Below are 23,581 nucleotides of genomic sequence, written 5' to 3'. Positions count from 1 at the left end.
TGCGAATTTTGCTATTTTTATGGTTGGCAGAGTATGTGAAATGAGTCTTCTTCTTAGATTCACTTGGATGGCTTCTTTTGGCGAGGGTGATGCCCTCGTACATGCCATTTTCTATACTGAGCTCGAGTCATTCTGCTCTCTCTGTGAGCTCAATGAAAGAACGAGATGGTGAAGTCAAAATCAAACTTCTCAATGGTTGTGAGAAGTTGTTAAGAACGATTTGGAGCGCATGCTCCTCAGAAATGAGATTTCTCATCTTGTTGCAAGTTCCCCTCCATCTACGAATGAAATCTCTTGCTTTCTCATTCTTCTTCTGCTTCAAACTGCAAAGGTGGTTCAACGTGGGAATCGCCTCAGGTTGAACAAGAAGCGTTCAACAAAAAGATTCACAACTTTATCAAACTCCTTAAGCTCGATGGGGTTGATATGCTCAGCATACCATTTGGCTGCAACTCCTTCCAAGCTGCGGGGAAAACATAGAAATAGTGCTATGTTGTCCCTCTTGAACCTTGAGCACTCTGTGAAGAACATGGCGAGATGGGCTTTCGGGTCGCCAGAACCATCGAATTTGATGAAATTATGGGGAAGATTTTCTAGATTTTCATCCCCTTCTAAGCCATCATAGAAATCTTCACTGGTGAAAATTTTCTTGCCCTTGTCGCGGGCTTGCAGATCTTTTACTGCTCGAGCCATCTCTTTTAGCTGCACTTGAAGTGGATCTTCTGCTGGCCAGACATTTGGTTTGTGGATCACTTCTAGGATGATCTCACACTCATCATCTGTGTCCTCCGTTGATTCTTCTTCATCGGATGTATCCTCTAGCTGGATGCGTCTCTTAGAAGACTTGTTCGGCCTCTTGGTTATATACCTCTTGAGCTTCTGGCTGAAGGAATTCTTGTCAGCACTGGTACTGGCTTGCTCACTCATCATTTTTTTCATCATCTTTTGAAACATTGCGTACATCTGAGGGTCGATGCCGTCATCTACTGGCTGCTCTTGGTCTTTGACTGACCTTGAAAAATTCATCTCTCCTTCTGATGCTGATGAGTAGCTGATATGCTGCGATGATGTTTTCCTTCCAGACCTTGTCTGAACCATCAAATGTTGTGAAGGTTCTCTTATGTCTCTTTCCCTTTCTTTGCAGTACTCTTGTGTTCTTTCCCTTTCTTTGCAAAACTCTTGTGTCTCTTTCTTTCCCTTTCTTTGCAGGACTCTGCAGGGCAAAGACAGGATCAAATTTTGAATAAAATTTTTGGATTTTGGAAGGAAATATTGAGGAAGATATGGTAGACCATTGGAAGATTATCCCATTACTAGGGATTGAGTTACCGAGGAAATCACGACAATTGTGTTGTTATTCTTCGTAAGAGAAATAAGCAATGGAAATGTGCCTTATTACCTAGGCGAGGTCGTCAAACTATAAGAGAAAGAGATAAGAAAAATTTATTGAAGAAAGAATGTAATTTTATTGATCTTGACGAAGAGGTGGAGGACAAAAAATTTGCCACCATTCATGATAATCGGCAGACACTTTAGGACCAGGAAAGAACTTGAGAGTAACAAAGTAATCCCAGCCGTAGCGGGCAGAATGATATGTCCTAGATCATTGTGCAGAGGTGAAGTCGAATTTGACCATAGCTTCTGATAATAGCTGAGTTTCGATGTACTGCTGCCTCTGAGAGAATTGTCAAACACATCGTTATGGCTAATAGTAAGTGCAAAAGAAGGGTCCCAACAACTTGAACTGCTTGCCATAAGCATATGTGTATCTGGGAGGGGATAATTTTCGATCAAAATAGTCCCACACGATGTCATCTTCCTGAATGTTGTCGATCATGGACTGATACTGTGCCACTGGAAGGTGCTCTTGACCATTGTATCTGAAAGAATTTGCTCAGGCTGGAATGTGCTGGAAGAACCATGATTGAAGCGCGTAAATGCATCCTTCAACTAAGATGGACTCTCCGAGTGTGAAACGGGTCAATCCTCGGTACAGGAAGGCGAGTGCTGCCATAGCTATGGAGAGACGGTTGGTCTGTCGACTTCTCCATCTTCTAATGAGCTGGATTATTCTGATATCCATGTAGTTTTGTCCGTCTGGGAAGAAGGCTAATCCTATAATGCATAAAACCATTGCATTCTGGATTCTTTCTCTGGCTGTCCTTGATAGTGAACTGACTTCGACGAATATCCTGAACTAGTGGTACAACTCGAGCAGATTGACATATTCATTTCCATCCATCTGAATCAGGGGCCAAGATCGACGGCCTGTCATACGAGCTAAGGCATCTCGAGGGTCCAAACCCTTGACTGTGATCAGAAATTGATGCTCCAACAGATCTCCTGGTTGACCAGCTGGTTCTGGTAATCCCATAATCTCTGAAAATTCATCCATTAAAATGGTCATCTCTCCCCATGGGAACCAGAAGGTACATGTTCATGGATTCTATCGCTCCGCCATTGCATGGATCAATTTGATGTTTACTATCTGCTTTCCAACTGCTGACGCCACTTCTAATCCACACTCGCTCAAATGGTCCGGGAACATGCGAGAAAAGCTTTTGAGCCATGAGTAATACCACCGGGGAATGAAAGATCCGGTGCTAAGAGCTCGATGTTCAGGACGACCTTGTCGCACCTCGTAGGAGATGTGACCTTCTGGAAAAATAGGATCGATTTGACTGGATGCCATCAAAATGGAAAACAAAGACAAACTCAGAATCAAAATTAGGAAAAATACAAGATTTTTTGAAGATTGCAGGCAGTATTAAAATGAGGTGGAAAATTCGAGATCCAGTGGAATGGAAGAATGGAAAATCACCTGGAGTTTTGAGAATAAAAGGGGATAATTTTAAAAATCGTCCAGGGTTTTGATAAAATAAGAGAAATATCTTGTGAAAAAAATAAGGATATTTGAAAAATGTTTTAATATTTTGAGAAAAATTGGGAATATAAAAAATTGAGGAAATAAGGTACATACAATCACATTCTGCACAAACACTTATGCACATAAAACACTCTCTAAAAGGCTGACTCTAGATGCATCATTTTGAAAAGCATCTGTAGGACCCTAATCCTAACTCTAGGTTCAGATCATCTTTGTCCAATCCAGTTATGCCGATATACTCGAGTTGAGACCCAAAGTATGTGGCATAGAATTTCAACTCTGGTTCTAAGGTAAGGTTTTCCAACATCCTTGAGCGCCTACCGATATACTTCAGACTGTGGCCCTTAGTACGTGGTAGGGGGGCGTCAACCCAAATAAGTGACCCAGTTGTGAGGCTCTATCTCGAAATAGGGTTCTGGAAGAGAGCCCAGCAACGTGAAGACCGGGTAAAGATAGGTAGGGGGATTTAGAAAAAATGAGCACATGCAAGAAATAGAGGGCTCTAAGTCCTAGAAAGATAGATTTTTAAAAACTTTTGAAGAAGCATACAATGTTTGCATTCAGATCCTAAATTGAGGAGAGTTGTATTTAGACTTAAGTTTATGTGAACATGAAAATATCTCCTCAATATTGTCCTACCAAACCATGCCTAAGCTATATGCAATCAATGTCAGCTAGGTCAGAATCTAGGCTCCTAAGTTCGCATGATATCAGAAAGCAAAAGAGCTGACATTTTGAGAACACAGTTTCGATAATTAAACTAAGTCAAGCACATTTTTTATCAAACAAGGACAGGTCCCATCACGGTCGCCAAACCTGTTATCGTTGCAAAATTTTTCCCTTCCCTGCGAGAGAGAGGGAAAACCTTCCGCGAGTGAAACTTGACCAGATTTTGAAAATTGTTTTGAAATACTCGCCTCCATTTTGAAATTGTGGGAAATATTCTGTGGAATGGGACTCGACCTGTCGGTACGAGGTTCGACCGTTCCTGGCACCTTTACCAGGGGTAATCAAACCAAGGACCAAATGTGTGCTTGACTTAGCCAAATTAACAAAATCGTGTTCTATCCTAAATGCACAGAGAATTCAGGCATGTGCTATGAAATTTTGTAAAATGGAGGTTGGAAAACATGATGTATGCTTGAAAATTGTTTTGGAGTTGGAAAATGTTTCTAAGGCAAAAGATGGGAATCAATTTCTCAGAGAAACCCTGATAAAAGGATTTAAAATCTCAAGAAAGTTTATAAAGAGTTGGGAAAATCATGCAATAGATGAAAATCCTTGGAAAATAGAAAGGATTCTTGGGAAAAGATAAGCATTTGAATGAAAAATATTCCAACTTTGAAAATCATCTTTGGAAAATGATTAAAGATTTGTAAGAAAACGATTTTGAGAAAGGAACTCAAATCCTAGAAAATTGAAATTCTAGGAATCCGGGTCTTGAGGAATTGAAAATCGATTTTTGACTCTAGAAAATGATGAAAAGTTTTCATTTGAAAATATGGAAATGAATTCTAAGACGAAATATATTCTGAGAAAATCAGGGAAAAACTTAGCTTGGGAAAATCAATCTTTGAAAACATTTTCAGAGCATCTTGAGAAATCGATTTTCTTGGAAAATGATCTTTTTGACTTTATCAAAAGGAAAAGCCTATGATTTCATGATGCAAACTATCCTGAATGAATGAATGTCTTTTTATGAAAACCGCTTTTCAGAAAAATATGCAATTTTAAAATTAAACTAAGGTAAGATTACCACATATTCCGACTATGGTCGTAAATATGCTTGTAATTTACTTAGTTAATTCTAAAATATTTTATAAAAATTGAAAATATGCAGTGAATCTTGGAAGATAGCCTAAGAGTGTAGGCTCGGTGTGACTAGTAGGAAGATGTTGAATCTGGGTTTCGTCCATATTCCGACTAGGGTCGTAAATATGGACTCCACCGAGTTCATCAACTCCCTAAGAGTTGGTGCACGTGCCATTCATGTTCATCCATAGTGATTTTCAAAATAAAATGCATGAATCACATAATCAGGATATTGCAGAAATTCAAACTATATGATATGCATCATAATCTAAGCAGAAAAGTAAATCTCTTATTCCAAAATTTACATTATTACATCACTAAATAAAATGAAAGAAAAGGAAAATTGTATATTCTAGCTCCTTCCTTTGAATGTCCCTGCCAAACTTGAAATGAGGTTAGCTCAAATATGTGGGTTTTTCCAAGATTTTCCAATAATATCCTAAAATTATTGGATTGAGTTGGATATAAACCCAATTTTCATACTTCCTTAATATTTGAATAATTCAAATGCTTAAAAATCAGGTAATAAATAGTTTAAAATTCGGATTTGTGGTCAAAATGACCAAAATACCCCTAATATTGAGGTTATACCTTTAAAATCAGGGTTTTTGAAGAAGTTTTGACAAAATTTGGGGATTTTAAAATGCAAATGGAATCAAACGATGCTGAAATGCATGATGGCATGCCACTAAATATGATGGGACTATCAAAATCAGAATTGACATTTGCAATTTGGCCAAAATAATGAATTTTGCTTGTTTTTCGCCCGGATTAGGGTCCCGCGGGAACCCTGATTTGATGATACAATTAAACCGATCATCAAACGATTCTCAAATCATGCCAAATTCGGTAGAGAGCATCCCTCTACCCTTAGGAACAACATAGAATGATAAAATTCATGAAATGACATGGCCTAAATGCAAAATTTTAAAGAAAACTCTAAAATAAGCAAATTTCGCCTACGGGTACGAACCAAACGTAGCATTTAATGCAATAATGCAGAAATCCACCATAGAAATGTCTGATATTTTGCAGGCTACTAAAGGAAATGAAAATGAACATATTTGGATTTTACATCCTTAGGATTTGACCTACGGTAAGTTTGGTAGCAGAGATTTAATTCTGACGAGACTAAAATTAATAAGATCTGCTATAACAAAATGTATAAAAAATAATAATCGATAACCAAAATTTCTGAAAATTAAAAAGGAGACTACTGACATGCATATAAACCACTTTCATTTGTATAGATTTGGAATTTGACTAACTGGATGAGAAATAAAAATACAACATTACACTTATAAACCAGAAAGGCAGATATAAATACCAAAATAGGAGACCAAAATAAAAAATACAAAACTGGCATGAAGGCTGTCCTAAAAATTGCAAAATTTTAGAATCAAACAGGAAATAGTTAGAGCATAAAGTTTCTTTTTTACAGATTCAGATTTGGAGTTATATTCAAAGAGGACCAATCGAGTTAAGTCGATCCAGAATTTCAGAGACTCAAATTAGGCTCTGACGCGTGTCCCGAACTGTCAGATTTTTTTCAGATAGCAAAAAAATCTGAAAACTCTGCTAAAATAAGATGAAATACTAGACTCAAGTTCTAGTTCAGGGCATTTTTCGGATTGTGAATCGGATCTCCCATAATGGAGATCTATATTTTACAAGTTGAGACCCAATGTTTTGAACGTTTCCTGGGTCATAAAACCCGACTTGGTATTTTGAATTTTGAAGAATGTAAATGAATTCAAATGATTCCACTTTTTTTTCAGATTATCAGGGACATCTATACTCCCATAATGTGATTTTTTTGTCATTTGCGGAGAAAAATAAAAACATAAAATAACGAGTGCACTAGCTGACAAAAATAGAGAATTACAAAAACTAAACAGAATTGAAATAAATGCTAAAGAAAATCTAACTAATTCCTAAAATATGCTAAATTAACGAAATAAAATATGAACTAAATCTAACTAATGCAATTATACTGGAAAATCATCAAGGAAGCGTGATTGAATTTGATATATGTCGTTTTTATAAGAACGGTTCAGTCCATTATCGGGACGAACCCTTTTCTTTAAACGACAAATCCATATGATCATATAAGATTTTCAGTACATAAATAAATATGAGAATATTATTTCATATATGTGAATATGATCATATATAAAATTAACTTGAATGAGAGCCCACCTTGTGTTCTTCTGATGTTTTGAAGCTTCAGAGACGGGCGACTACGGGATGGCTCCTTGAGAATGGACTCCAGAGAGGTGCAGAGGAAGTCAGAGAATGAACATGAATTGAGGGGTTCTCTAGGGGGCGTGAGATGAGAGAGAAAAGGCTATCCAGGGTTCTAGATCCAAAAGGAAAAAGTCCCCCCTGGACTGGGCGTGGGCTAGGGGATTTGTAGATTTCTGGAGAGTTTTGAAATTCAAACAGGAGATTATCTGGACCCTCCATGTGGCGCCATCTCAGAGGATGCTACTTTAGATTTTTTGAAATAAATTAAATGCAAATTTTGTAAATAAGATACCTCAACAGAGTTTGAAATTTTTTGAAAAGGAGTTGGCTTGATTTTCTCTGCAGGGAGCCCTAGTGTGGCGCCACCTATGTCTGGGCCCACTTTGTTATTTTGTAAAGCAAATAAAAATGAAAATCAAAGAGGAAAATTCTAGATTTGCACCACCTCAATGTAGAGTTTGAAATTTTGAACTTTTGCTTTTTCTCGAGGAAGCAGAGATGGACATGTGGCATCAACTTAGGGTGGCTGTACACTGCCATGTGTCAGAGGGAAGGAGCAGAGGAAGCATATGGCGCCACCTGAGGGTTTTTTTGAATTTTGGTTTTTGCTTTTTCCTAAAATCAAGCTGCAGAGCTATTTTTGAGGAGAGCGCTTTTTCAAAAATGATGCCACCTCAGAGAGGGGGAAGGGGATTCTACTTTTTCTGAAGAAGGGAGAGCTAGACATGTGGCGCCACCTCATGGTGGCTCCACACTGACACATGTCAGCTGCAGGAGGAAGTACCTCAGATGGTGCCACCTTTGGAGCATTTGAAATTTGAATTTGGTTGGTTGTGGAGGAAGGAGGGATGGCCATGTGGCGCCACCTCAAGGTGGCCCCACAATGCCATGTGGCACCACCTCAGGGTGGCCTCACATTGCCATGTGGCAAGTGAGAGAGAACAAAGGGGGTGGACATGTGACACGTGGCATGAGATAAAGAAGTGGACTGAAGACACGTGGTGTCTCCTTGAAGAGGCCCCACATTGACACATGTCAAAAGGTAGAAAGAGGAAGATGTAGGGAGAACAAGTGGCAACTAATGGAGGTGCAAGGAGGAAGACACGTGGCATCTCCTTAGGGTGACCCCACACTAACACATGGCAAAGAATGGAAGGAGAGAGAAAGTGACATGTGGCGCCACCTCTGGGTGAACCCCACACTGACACATGGTAGAGAAATGGAAGAAGAGAGAAATCGCTAAGTGGCGCCACCTCAGGGACAAGGCTCCTACATTTGAGGCTTTTTGAATTTCTGTTTTGTCTGACGAAGGACGCATGTGGCAAAGTAATAAGAGAATAAAGACAGGAGAGACCATGTGGCGCCACCTCTGAGTGACCCCACACTGCCAAATGGCGCAAAACTAAAAGGGAAAGCAAACGACATGTGACAGAAAGTGGAAGGAGAGAGAAGGAGGTGACGCCATCTCTAGGTGGCCTCATGCGAATAAAAATTTAAATAAAAGAAAATAAAAAGGAAATTGAAGTGTGATGCCACCTCAAAGTGGGTCCCACCTATTTTCTTTATTTAAAATAAGAAAAAAATTAAAGTAAAATATAAAAATTCTTTTTGAGATTTTTATAAAAATTAGACTAACTAGAAAATACAAAGCGGAATTTGTAAAAATTTGAAAGAAAGGTGGCCCTTTAGTGTAAAATGGAGAAATTTTGTAAAGAAATTCAAAGTCTTTCTGCAGAGAAAAATAGAGATTTGAAATTCAAGGCTTCATCCCCTTCTTTTGGCAGAGCCGATCCAGTTGATAAGATTTGAAAATCCATATTAAAACTATCCAGATCATTTTCCTGAGAAAATCTGTTGAAATTCAGAGTTCTGGGGGTAAAATGGGAAGAATTGACAATTTTGAAGACCCAAAGGGTTTGAAATCAATTTTGAAAAAGTTAAAAACTCAAATCTGGATTGAGAATTTTGAAAATCAGGAGTTCTAGACTTCAAAATGACATGCTATAACGTGTAGTGATATGAAATGCTCATGCGATGATATGCAATGACATGTCTCGGGGGATTTTATACTGCATGAAGAATTGAAGATTTCAATCTCTTGATATGAATAAGACTTTGAGATTTTGTGACTGGAGATGATTCTGAGCAAAACAATAGAAAAATTTTGAAAATCGGGGATGAAATCTGGAGTTTTGCAGGATTCAAGCTCAGAGAATGACCATTTTGCCCTCCGGTGATCCTAAAGGATGACTCACAATGGTTGGTGGAGATGTTGGGGAGGTGAGTGAAAATTTAGGGTGTTTACAATTCCCTAAAGCTTGGAAAAGGGATGTTCTTGGGCACCTCATTGCTGAGACTAAATCAACTTTTAAAAATAGATGACCTCTCATAGAAAGTTCAGGTTTGATTCTTAACCTGAGTGGGTGATACCTAGAGGAGCGAGGTAACATGTTTAATCCTTAGCCTGAATGGATACAGAATCCTCGAGGATCAAGGAAACTATGATGGGACCTCTAGACTTTGCACAATAAGTCCAAGAAGGGTTTGCAAAAGGAGAAAAATGGGGGTCCCTAAAGCTTGAAAAGGGGTTGACATGGGGCGCCGCATTGTTCAGATTGAAATAGCTTTTAACAACAGAAGCCCTCTTGAAGAAAGTTCAGGTTTGACCCTTATCCTGAGCAGGAAGTATCTATGGCGGGACAGTGGAGAACACAGGGAAGTGTGCAGATCCGAGAGACTCAGATCAAACAGAAGCAAAGGACTTTTCAGTCCTAATAAGGGATGACGTTAGGATACGTCAAAATGAAAATCAAGTTCTTGCTTTATGTTGGGATAACTAGAAAATATTGCCAATAAGATGCCAAAAATTGTAGTTGATTCAGAATGATTGAACAGTGCTCATATATGTGAAAACATCACCTCTTTCTACCTAGAGTATTAACTCCAATTGGGCTAACTCTGTAGAATCAAGAATCAAATTCAAATTTGTTGTTATTGAGTTTCTTTAAGGAAGATATCAATTTCCTTGATATGAAAAGAGATGAAATATTCTTAGCTTCATAAAAGCAATTAAATGGAAAGATATTGATAGAAGAATTTCACATAGATAAAGATAATTCCTGGCGATTTTGGCAGTTTGATATCCTAGGGCTTTTTCCCATGATGATCTTTTTGCACTCTTTTGAGTCATGAAGCTTTCTTGGGTTTTTGGGAGAAGCTTATTACATCATTCTTCATTTTGAAGATGTCCTGACTTTTCTTTTTTTCGGCAAAAGGTACGTCACAAACTCCTTCATTTTGGAGTTACTCCGATTCTTCTTTTTCTCAGGAATTATACTGATGATATTGTTCATTGGTCAAAAATTTCTAGATGATAGCATAAATCAAATATCTTTTAGGGTTTGTCGGGATGTTCGTCGCATTCGCCTTCATTTTGACGGTGATCTGAACTTTTCCTGGAAGGATCCGTCACAAACTCCTTCATCTCAGATATGATCCAAATCTTCTTTGGCCCCGGGGGTCTAGCTTGCATATTCGTCTTCATCTTGACGACAATTGAGAGATCCCTTTTGTAGATATTTGATTGCAGCTTAAATGGCCGAAGAGATATGGATTGGGTAGATTCTTTTACTACCTAGAATATTTCCACTGCCTTACTGCCAGAAGAACAATCTTTAAGAATGTGTCATAGCTATGATTAATATCAATTCACTTATGGCTTTTCGACATCATTGAATTTTCATTTGCTGGTCATATCGAAGATTTTTTCCGTCATCCTCTTGGTTGACCAACAAAAAAAGCTTGAATTCAGTTCTTTCTTCGCAAAAGTCTTGTCCTTTTGAAAATAATATTGAAGGTAGTTCAAGGTAATTCTTTGTGCCATAAAATTTTGGAGATCAACAACTGCTTTTGTAACAAATTGGCAAAGTTTTCTAGAAATCTTTGATAAAAGGAATCGCTTGACATCGAGTTGACACATCCATGACAAAATTCTCCTCTCTTTTTCCCCAAAAAGAGAGACTCAGGCTTAGTCCTTACCTGAATGGAAAATAAGAAATACTCCTCTCTTTCCTGAAGAGGAGGTGTTTGCAAAATGAAACTTTCGAAGAGAAATTAAGTTTTCGTCAAAACTTCCTATTCTTAGGCTTCTCTTATGAAAAGGTGGCCGGAAATAAAGTTAAAAAAGTATCACAGAGGAATGAGTCCATCACACTCTCCCTAGAAGAGGGTCCTCTATGAAGGGGTTGACCAAAGATGAGAAAATTGGAGGCCACAAAAGGAAACGGGCTTCCGTCAAAGCTCTCCATAAAAAAAGGTTCTTTTATGTAAAATTTGGGTTGTTGTTTTGCAAACAGTTCGCAAAGAAACGAGTCCCTTCAAACTCTCCCTGGAAAAGGGTTCTTGCGAATGAAAAAGATGGTTGCATGCAAAAGGAACGAACTCCCTCAAACTCTCCCTGGAAGAGGGATCTTCGCAAGAGAAAAAGATTGATTTTTGACAAAATGGTAACCCGAAGGTTGGATTTGAGATTTAGAGCTTGAATTGTTGATAAGTGGTTAGTGCAAAGACTGAGCCTGAGGGGCTAACTGATCAGTCAGCCAGACACTAGCACGAGCATCGGATTTACTAGTACAAGCACTGGATTTTAAAAATATACCAGTACGAGCACTAGATTTTAAAAATGCACCAGTACGAGCACTGGGCTTTGAAGACGCACCAGTACGAGCACTGGATTTTAAAGACGCACTAGTACGAGCACTGAATTTTTTAAAATGCACCAGTACGAGCACTGGATTTTTAAAATGCACCAGTACGAGCACTGGATTTTGAAAACACACCAGCACGAGCACTGGGTTTTGAAAATGTACCAGTACGATGTTAACACCCCAAATTTTCACTCACCTTCTTGACATCTCCACCAATTATCACATTTCAGTTCTCCCAAAGCAATGAAGGGTAAAATGGTTATTTTCTGAGATTGAACTTTGCAGAAAGTCCTAAATTCCATTCTTGAGTCTTAAAACTTCTCTATTTAAACTCAGAGACATCTTCAAACTGCAATCTTTCAAAATCTCATGCTTAACCAGAAGTCAGAATTTTCAAATTCAAATTCAGAGTGGCAATTTTGTAGGACATGTCTTTGCATAACATCTTATGAACATTTCATATCATTTCACTGCACAACATGCCATTTTGAGATCCAGAACTCCTAATTTTCAAAATTGTCAATCCGGATTTGATTTCTAAACTTTTCAAAATTGATTTTCAAAACCCTGGGTCTTCAAAATTAACAATCCTTCCCATTTTACCCCCAGGACCCCGAATTACAAAAGTCTTCTCAAGAAAACGATCTGGATAGTTTTTGACATTGATTTTCAAAATTTCGTCAGTTGAAAAGAGGGGGACACAATTTCAAATTCATAAGACATTATTTCAAACTCTTACAAAAAGGCTCCAAATTTCCCCGCATCTTTCTAAATTTTTCCCTGAAAAACCAATTTTTTCCAAGTTTTGAAATCAAACCAAAATCCACTTCGTGTTTTCTAAACTAGCCTATTATTGTGAAAATTCCAAAATATCTCATTTAGCTTTTATTTCAAATAAGTGATGTGGGACCCGCCTCGAGGTGGTGTCACACTCAAATTCTCAAAAAATTCTCTTATTTTCAAAACAGTGTCCATTCAGAAGTGGCACCGATTTATAAGGTTTTTATTTTATTTTATTTTTATTTAACTCAATTTTAATAAAATAATTAGTGGGCCCACGTAGGTGGCACCCCACTAAGACTCTTTGCCAAGAAAAACATTTTTTTATATATACTTCAAAAAGTTTTCAAATTCAGTTGAGGTGGCACCACCTTAAAAAAAAAGAGAAAAAAAAGCAAAATTTGTTTTATCATTTTGCTTTGTTTTTTTTATTTATTTTATTTATTATTACTTTTCAACCCCCCCCAAAAAAAACTTTTACTTTACCTAAGTTTCAAAAATTTCTCCGAAGAAAGGGAGCCGCCCCCTCTCAAAACGGCGAGATTTAAAAAAAAATTCAAAATTTTGTTTTAAAGGTTATAAAAAAACCGGTTGAGAGGCGACAAATTTGGGGGAAAAGAGAGGGGGCTGGCTATTAAGAAGGGGGAATGGCCAATGAAGGAGGGGTCTTCGTTTGAAATCTATCTCTTCGCTCCCCCTTTTTCACCACTTTCCCTCTCGGTTAGCAGGAGGTCGACCCCCAATCTACGATTCCAATTCTTTTCCTCCCCTTTTCGTTTTACTTCCTCTCCTCCCATCCAGGGATTGTCCCCATTTCTAGTGAATCCCCTCACAGATTGCTTCCACCATCACCCAACGAAGGAGCCAAGGAAGTCGGAAAAGCTGCAAGATCCATCGAAACACCATCTCCTTACCAACGGCCTTGGAGATTGAACATCTTTTCTTCGATAAGAAAATCTTCAAGGGCTAGCTTCCAGGAGGAGTACAGTCCAAACAATCAGGTAAAGAGATATCATATGCCTGTTATTTTGAGAATTATACCTCATATTCGGACCTCATATCGTAAATCCATTGAAGTAATCAATGTGATTTGCATCCCCAGTCGCCTCCCCCATTGATGATCGATGATGCCTTGCGATGACATCATCGATCCATCTGAACATCATGCTTCGAATGAGTCACTGCCTCTCTTCCCATGGCTGAAAAGAAAACAATTTTTTTTTTGGTTTTTCGCATCACAAGCATTACAGAATAACATTCTCTTGCCACTCATTGTTTGTTTTGTTTTTTTTTTCTCTTTTTTTTTGGATCATGCTTGTGCCGTCACATCTAGCATATCATTGATTCCAGTTTTGAGGACTTCCACCCCAAGAAAATTTTGTTTTCATCAGGATTTCTGCTAAATAAAACTTAATTTGTCCTGCTGTTCATACAGGGCAATTCCTCTATTATAACCCTCTCTTTTGAACTTTGTGGTTTTTTTTTTTTTTTTACACTTCACCCCCCCCCCATTGTCCCATGCATATCCTGTGTTGACATCAATATTTCCTAAACACTTAGCATCTCATTAATGTCTGCATACATATACTAATTTGGTGGAGCATGTGCATCTCATCGCATCAAGCGATACCCGCAAGGGTTTATCGTACAACAAATAGTGCCTTTACTTAGGCACAACACCTTTTTCTTCATGTAATAACACTGTTAGCAATAGGTTCATTAGTATTCATAATTGGAATCACTGGTTTGTTGTGTAAATCTAAGTTATAATGATGCCTGTGGAATGAATACAATAACTCATATAGTGTGAATTCAATAAACAACGTAAGGTATGAGTTGCAATTGTGAGAGTGTACTGTGAGTAATTATTTGAGGGTGTGCAGGATGTGCCGTGAGCATGAGTAAAACAAGGATATCATAGTCTGAGTGTGTTATGGTTATAACAATGTTGCACTATATGGTATGTTCTGTAACATTGGTTGAATGTTTAGGTAATCTTCATCACATATCCGACATATGTAAGATCTGTTAATTAATTGTACAACAGTTATTCTTATCATGGCATACTCTTACAGCACACCACTCTATACATTAGTTGCACTGTTATCCCCTCTCACTCACTGTCTCACTGTTACTCCCATTCTGACTTATATTGTAACGCCCCGAATTTCCAAAACAAAGCTAAGTTAAAATTTTCATGAATTTTTTTTTTTTTTTTTTCTTTGCAGCGGAATTTAGAAAAGCTTTTAGCAACGGAATCAGACGATAATGAGTCGTCAGTTTTAGAAAACTCCGAGTACGTTGCAGGTATGTGGCCAAGCAACTCATTGACCACCAAAGTGTTCCATTTATCGAAAACCACATGTTTATTACAACACTACTGCTTAGAAAAGCAGTGTAGGTTCAATAAAAAGGAAGCAGTACAACTCTGTCTAGAGAAACCCTGGAACTCGATGCCGCCTTGCTCCGCATATCGCCACGCAGGTTCAACACCTGAAATCTCCATAAAACGGGGTCAGAACCACTGATGGTCTGGTAAGCATGCAGTCACACATCCATTCCACTCAAGTACAATAATGACCACTCAGGGTCGCAATACGCAATAACGACGCTCAAGCCTCAAAGACTTAGCATATATCGCAAGAGCCTCCTCAGGGCTATGAGTTGAACATCCGCTCGAGTCCTCATGACTTAGAGCAAGCCTTTTCAGGGCTGTGATTTGAATATCCGCTTAAGTCTCCATGACTTAGCCATGACCTCTTCCGGGTCTCAAAGTGATGTCTAGCTCAAGTCTTCATACTTGGCACATCCGTATCCCACGCATCTAAGGACAACTCCTCGAGCTTCGCTTAGTCGTGCGGATACAACACGGGTCTTTGCCCAGTCGGTCTAGTAGTATACCAAACATGACACCTTCACAAAGGTTATGCAGGACTGACTCAACACGTCATCCACTCATACATTCAAAGCATCGTTGTACCTAGAACTAATGCATTGTTTGATAATTAACCGCTCCCGCCTTTGGTACGCAGGTAGAGCTATTGTCCGGGCATCAACGCGACGTTCTGGGGGTTGATTATTCTATGTATTTTAGATACCCCAGAGGCCTGTTGACCCTATCCATAGTAGGGCAGTGTGTTTCAACTGGGAGAACCCTACTAGGCCCATATTCGGATGCATCCTCTACTTGCAGTAGTTGGGTTCAATCCTTAGATCTTAAGGATAACCACGACCCCAAAACCCATGAGTGACTGAGGCCATCGTGGACTCTATCAGGTCCAAAGTAAAATACATGTCACTCAAGGCTGTACCATCACTGTCATTCCACAGTGAGCATAATTCCTGAAGGGGTCTGCCAGTCTTACAATTACTTGGACAGAATCTGCATGCCATTTAGGCAGCCCGTGCTTTCAGCACTACGGGAGTATGTACCCGACTCCATTCGGTCTGCCCCAACACAGTCATTACTAAGGGGGTACCCCTAACACGATCTTCAACCGCGGGGTATGTGCGACCTTAAGTCTTATTCATATGCATGCAGAACACCGCTCTTTGGCACTTCGGCCACCACGAGCATCACACCTCTTTGGGTGGAAACAACACACTCTGGCTCTTCGGCCCTTACGAGTCTGGTTGCGTAACCGTTCTCAATGAGCATGCATATGACTCGATCTAAATAGATCGGCTACTCGGCGTATTTTTACGCAACGAGTCCAAACCTAGCCAAGGCGCAAACTCTACTCCGGCTCAGTGGCCCTTACGAGCAAGGTGCCCTTGCAGGCACAAGGATACGAGCCAATCTGGCATCGTTCCATCAACGGACATCATTATGTCGTTCCATTGGTTCCGGCAGCTCTTCTGCCAACCATTTCGTCAGCACCTCCTCTGCTCTACCGACAGTGGTGTGACGAACCCTTCTATGTTGTAGAGGGCAAACCATGAACTGGGTAGCACTCTGCTATATGACAGAGTATCCTGCTACGTTCTTTCTGAGCTATTCTTAGCTTCTTCAGAAATTTCAGCAGCACTTCCTCTCTTTTACGGAGAAAGCGTGCGTTTCTTTTATCCATTTCAGCGGCATCTCCCCTCTTTGGTAGAAAATCGCCACGCTTAATTCGGGAAATGGATGCGCACCGTTGTGCGTACTTTGCATCCATCAAGGTTGCAGGAACCCTTGGCCATAGCCAGGCCATACGTAATTGACTTAGTCTTTACGTAAAGAGCATTTTGCCAAAAAGCTGAAGCCTTTCCAATAGGGGCTTCATTCGTCAAGCAGAATCTTGAACGAGGAGCGGTCAAGGAATCGCATGGGCGATTTGGAGTTTGATCTCTGTTTGAACGCTCATTTACGCGCTATATATGTAGTATAAGCAGAAGCCTGTACTTTATACAGCGGCGGCGTAAAGAAATGCATATACTATTGTTCAGGGTGTATAACTGAACGAAATATTCTACATATATAACAAAGCAGAAGCCTTGGCATCGTTCGACGCGACGGCGTAAGTAAATACATTACAGAAAGCAGGAGCCTTGGCATCGTTCGACGTGACGGCGTAAGTAAAGGCATAATCGGAAGTGCAGAAAACAGGGAGCCTTGGCATCATACGACGTGACGGCAAAGGTAAATTACATAGCATGTGCGATATAAGACGCGTCGGCAGAATCAGCAGATATACACCTAGATCCGTATCCAACGATAGTTACGAGGCGAGCGGGTGAACACCGAAGTGTTCTGAAGGGCTCAACCAAGAACTAGTGTGAGATACCATTTTAAAAACGCATATACTGCGTGTTTGAACATAGATATATCCAACTATAGTTCCGAGACGAGCGGGTGAACACCGAAGTGTCCAAAAAGGGCTCAATCAAGAACTAAAGCAAGATACTACTTCAGAAAGTATATTCTATATACAAACAATCAAATACTTGAGAGAGATGGATCAACGAAGCGAACTTACTTCAAATCGTGGAAGAAACGTCTCCGGGTTGCTTCTTTGGCTTCGAGCCTTCCTTCGAGAGGTCAGACTAAGTCAGATGAAGCTGACTTAGTTTAGAAAGAGGTAGAGTAGGTCAAGCTACTCAACCTAAGTGGTTTGAACCAAACAGGGTTCGATCCAAGTCAACTGGGTTCAGCAGGTTCGAACTCAGCTCAAGTAGGCTAAGTCTGGGTTCAGAAATCCAAACCAGAATCTGGACCAAAAAGGACTTTGACTTTGACTTTAAACCCAACTAGGTTCAAGTCAAGTCAACTGGGTTTGGACCAGGTCAAGTGGGTTCAGACCCAGGTCAAGTGGGTTCAGACCCAGGTCCAGGTGGGTTAGGACCAGGTCAGGCAGGCTCAGACCAGGTCAGGTGGGCTAGGCTAGGTAGGGGAGGTTTAGGAGAGAGAGAGAAGGCAAGAGAGAGAGGGGGGGTCGATTTTTATGAGAAGAGAGAGAGTGGGGAGGGCTATTTATAGCCCAAGCCCACCTCCTCTTGGGTTTTTCCATGCCCCTTCTACCCCCTTGGCTTCTTTTTAATTCCAAGAGGTTCCTTGGTGTGGGGCCCACCTAGATATTTCCATGGGATATTTTGTGGGTCCCACCAGATATTTTTTGAGGAATATTTCTATGGGGCCCACCAATATTTCCGTGGGTCCCGCAAGAATTTCGGGTTTCCGGCGATTTTTTCCAAAAAATTCTGAGTACGCCATTCCCTTCGTATTGACGTAACTAAGAAAGTTGGCTCGCAGGAATCCTTTGATTTCATTCAGGTAGGAAGTTATGGCTTCCAGAGTGTTTGAGCATATATTCGCGATTCGACGAATATCCTAAGTATAACTGGCTCACAGGAATTGATTCGTTTCGCATTCTGAGAAGAAATGCTATTTTTACCGGTAAATGCCTCATGAATTTTATTCAGATATTTTCTGAAAAATTGCAGGTCTTACATCATTACCCCCTTAAAGGAATTTCGTCCGCGAAATTCAGCTAAGAGTACAAGGTGAAGAGTTCAGGATATTTATCCCGCATATCCGATTCGGGCTCCCAAGTGCAATCATCGATTCCATGATGCTGCCACCTCACTTTAACAAGTGGAATGACCTTCGTTCTTAGCACTTGCTCCCGTCGGTCCATGATCTCCACTGGCCTTTCTTCTACCATCATATCTTCTCGGATGTCAATGTCTTCATGTTGAATGACGTGAGAAGGATCATGAACGTACTTTCTAAGCATTGATACGTGAAATACATCATGTATTTGCGCGTATTGTGGTGGCAATGCTACTCGGTAGGCAGTCTCTCCGATTCGGCTCAAAACTTCGAAGGGACCAACGAATCTTGTGCTGAGCTTCCCCTTCTTTCCAAAACGAAACACACTCTTGGTTGGAGAGACCTTGATAAAAACCTTATCTCCAACCGCAAAAGTGAGTTCCCTACGCCGCTGATCGGCGTAGCTCTTCTGTCGACTCTGAGCAGTCAGTAGCTTCTTTCTGATCATGTGGACTTGCTCAGTATAATGCTGCAACACAATGGGCGAGTCCAAGGTTCGCTCACCCACTTCACCCAATGGATTGGTGATCTACAGGGTCGTCCATACAAGGCTTCATACGGTGCCATCCCAATGCTAGCGTGGTGGCTATTATTATAAGCAAATTCAGCCAACGCTAGGTGGGAATCCCAATCACCTTTCCATTCCAGCATACAGGCTCTTAGCATATCTTCAAGAGTCTGTATGGTTCGTTCTGATTGCCCATCTGTTTGGGGATGGAATGCTGTACTGAACTTGAGTTTCGTCCACAGGGCTTTCTGAAGCTGCTCCCAAAAGTGAGAGGTGAACTTCGGGTCACGATCGGATATGATCGAAATCGGCACTCTATGGAGTCTAACGATTTCCCGAATGTAGATCTCCGCCAATCGTTCAGTTGAGTATCGAGTGTTGATTGGCAGGAAGTGAGCAGACTTGGTGAGTCTGTCCACGATCACCCATATCGAATCGTGTTGTCTCTTGGATCGAGGCAATCCAACGATGAAATCCATCGTAATGCCTTCCCATTTCCATTCTGGAATCTCGATCCGTTGCATCTTTCCACCAGGGCGCTGATGTTCGATCTTAACTTGCTGGCAGATCAAACACTTCGAGACAAACGTAGCCACATCACGTTTCATACCCCTCCACAAGTACTTTCTCTGTAAATCTCGGAACATCTTCGTACCTCCAGGGTGAATGGTGTACTTGCTATTATGAGCCTCCTGGAGTACTTCCTGTCTTAGCTCAGGGTTATTTGGAACCCAAATCCTTTCTTCCATCCATATTCCTCCATCTTCTTTCAAATGGAATAAAGTATCATCTTTTTCAGCACGAGCTTTCAATTCCAAGTACTGGGGATCCTTGAACTGTTCGGCTACGATGCGATCGAGGAACTCAATGTGGATCGTCAAACATGACATTTGGATTCTGCCAGAATCAGCCAAAAATGGCTTCCAGTTGACGAAATCCTCCATCAACTTCCATTGTCCGGTTAGGCTGGCCAGAGTGCCAACAGTCTTGTGACTAAGGGCATCTGCTACAACATTCGCCTTTCCAAGGTGATAGGAAAGCGTGAATTCATAGTCTTTGAGGAATTCCAGTCATCGCCGTTGCCGCATATTGAGTTCTATTTGAGAAAAGAGGTATTTTAAGCTTTTATGGTCCGACATGACCTCAAATTTCTCTCCATATAGGTAGTGTCGCCAAATTTTAAGTGCGAACACTACCGCGGCAAGCTCCAAGTCGTGGGTTGGATAGTTTTTCTCATGGACTCTCAACTGTCGTGATGCATAGGCGATTACTTTGCCATGCTGCATCAACACACAACCCAGACCTGTTCCCGAGGCATCGGTATAAGCAACGAAGCCTCTGTGACCAGAAGGTAAGGTAAGGACAGGGGCAATGGTAAGCCTCTGTTTGAGAACCTCAAAGCACTCCTTACACTGGTCCGTCCATTCAAACTTGACTCCCTTTTTCAGTAATTTCATCATCGGTACTGCGATTCAGGAGAAGTCTTGTATGAACTTCCGATAATATCCGGCAAGTCCAAGGAAGCTACGGACCTCAGTAATATTTTTTGGCTGCTTCCAGTCCATCACAGCTTCCACCTTCGCAGGATCTACTGTGATTCCATCTTTCGAGATCACATGACCAAGGAACATCACTTTGTCTACCCAGAATTCACATTTTGAAAACTTAGCATAGAGTTGGTTATCTTGAAGGGTTTTTAAGACGATTTTCAAGTGCTCCATGTGTTGTTCCTTGTTCTCAGAATATATGAGAATGTCATCAATAAAGACGATGACAAAGCTATCCAAATATGGTCTGAATATCCGGTTCATTAGATCTATAAAGACAGCAGGCGCATTAGTGAGTCCGAAGGGCATTACTACGAACTCATAATGGCTGTATCTCGTTCTGAAGGCAGTCTTGGGTATATCCTCTTCCTTTACTCTGAGCTGATGGTACCCAGACCTGAGGTCGATCTTGGAGAACACCCTCGCTGTTTTGAGTTGATCGAATAAGTCCTCAATCCGAGGTAACGGGTACTTATTTTTAACAATTGCCTGGTTAAGCATCCGATAATCGATGCATAACCGAAGGGATCCATCCTTCTTCTTTACAAACAGTACCGGGGCTCCCCACGGTGACACACTCGGTCAGATGAACCCTTGTTCCATCAGTTCTTCCAACTGACACTTCAACTCACTGAGTTCAGCTGGCGCCATTCGATACGGGGCTTTGGATATCGGCGTTGTTCCAAGTAAGGATTGAATTCCAAATTCAACCTCACGAAGTGGCGGAAGTCCTGGCAATTCCTCAGGAATAACATTGGGAAACTCCCGTACCACTTCCAAACTCTCAAGGGGTTGGTCGTTGGATTTTTCCACCGAGAGACTCAACAGGAAGGCCACACAACCCTTCCTAAGGTATTTTTGTACCTTAAGTGCTGATATGAGCCTTTTCTGTGAAACAGGTTTGGATAACCGGTATTCCATCTTAGGCAATCCGGGTCGAGATAGAATTACTCTGCCCTCGCGGCACAGAATCTTGGCATTATTCTGAGCCAACCAATTCATTCCCAGAATGACATCGTACTGTATCATATCGATCAGGATGGCGTCAGTAGGCAAGTGTTGCCCTGCTATCTCAATATCCAAAATTTTCACACACCGGATACATTTGGTGCGTGAACCCAACGGGTTATATACTTCGATCATTTTATCAATCGGTTGCACCGAAGCGTGGAGTTGTTCGGTGAAATCGTCAGAGATAAACGTATGAGTAGCACCACAATCAAACAAGACGTAAGCTGCATGTCCATTAACAGGTACGGTGCCTTCAATCAGGTCACCATTTTTGACTTGTTCAGTCGTTACAGCATATACACGACCTGCAGCAGGCCTTTGTTCTACTCTAGGTGGAGGTCGTTGAAACTGAGAACGTTGTGGTGCTGGTCGAGAGGGTCCGGCAGATCCGGCATTACTCCTCTGTTCATATGCAACCTTCTTGGCGCAATCCCTTATAAAGTGGCCCATCTTGCCACAATACAAGCACCCACCAATGTCACGAGGACATGACTTTCCAGGGTGGTTCATACGATACCTTGGGCAGCTGAAGTTGGACTGCTGACCATTCGGAGTTGGGTTCTGTCTTGGCCTCACGACTTGCTGAGTGTTGTTCCCTCCTTGGAACTTCTTCTTTTGAAAGGGTTGTCGTGAACCCTGGCCACTTGGGAACGTCCTTTTACGATTCCCACCATTCACTATGGGCTTCTTTGCTACGATCACTTTAGATCGTGCCCAGTCCTCTTGGATTTTTGAAGCTGCTGCTACCGCAGCCTGAAAAGTCGAAGGCATGCTTGTTATCACTCGAGATCGCAGCCCTTCGCGCAGACCATTCACATATTTGTCGGCCCTTTCTTGGTCTGTTTCGAACAATCGAGAGCAGTAGCGCTCTAGATTCTGAAATTTGGTGGTATAGTCCATTAGACTCATACCGCCCTGTTCCAACTCCAGAAACTCCATCTTTTTCTTGTTTCTGGAATGCAACGGGAAGTAGTTATCCATAAAAGTCCTCCGAAAGTCAGTCCAAGGAATGACTTCGACTTGTGAGAACTGGATAAGTTTAGTGGTATCCCACCACTTCCGTGCATTGTCTTTCAACCGATACGTGCCAAAGTTGGTCTTCTTTTCCTCTGGTACTCCCAGTACTGAGAAGGCACGTTCCGTCTCTTCGATCCAACTCTCCGCGAGCTCAGGATCGGCTCTGCCAATGAAAACTGGCGGGTCAAGCTTGAGGAACTTCTCATAAGTCACTCCTCCTAGGTGCTCGTTTCGTGGTGCGACTGGTTCTGGCCTCGTTTCACGGATGGCTGTAACCAGGTTATTGAGTGTCTCCAACAGGAATCCTTGCGTATGGGACTCCTCGCTTGGTATGGTTCTCCTCGTCGTAGGAGCCATTTATCTATGCACACACAAGCACTTGTTTTTAGTTTCTCAATGTATATATGGAAGTAAAAAGCTTTATTTACTTAATATACATCATATTTACACAAGCATCGCCTTAAACAAAACGTCATGCCGCACTGGTAGACTTTAGGCGTTGAGAAACTATATACATGAGTCTACTGACTCCAAAACATCACCAGTCTCTTTAAGACTTGGATTTCTTTGATGAAGACGAACTCCAAAAGGTCCATCTATTGCCACATGGCCTTGGTGCAGGCACTACTAGCTTTGGCTTGGGCGGCACTTCCGCACTAGCAAGCGAATATTTGGGATATATGAGGGACTCCAGTCCACTTTCCCAGTCAGCAAGATCAAGACTCTGGGAGTCTGGAATAATGATTGGCGAACAGAAATAATCCCCTTTTTTGTTCCTGCCATTTAAGCTCGGCATATGTGATGCCGGATGGTAGCTTGGCGAGTGATAGACCTCCGCAGGGAAGTTCAAATCAAATTCCCTCAGCCTTGGTAATTCATCAAAAGATGTTGGGGTATGGTTGCTCCCAACACTAGAGTGATGCGGTCCACTGACACGCGAAGTCTCATCCCTGAGACCCTTTGAAGCCCACCGACCCATATCGGCGGTATATTTCCTTTGGCATTCGTTGGCGGAATGCCCATCTTTGCCACACT

Source organism: Nuphar pumila, chromosome 9 (assembly GCF_984573655.1).
Source record: "Nuphar pumila chromosome 9, dmNupPumi1.hap1.1, whole genome shotgun sequence".
Lineage (NCBI taxonomy): Eukaryota > Viridiplantae > Streptophyta > Magnoliopsida > Nymphaeales > Nymphaeaceae > Nuphar > Nuphar pumila.
This window is presented reverse-complemented; position numbering follows the sequence as displayed.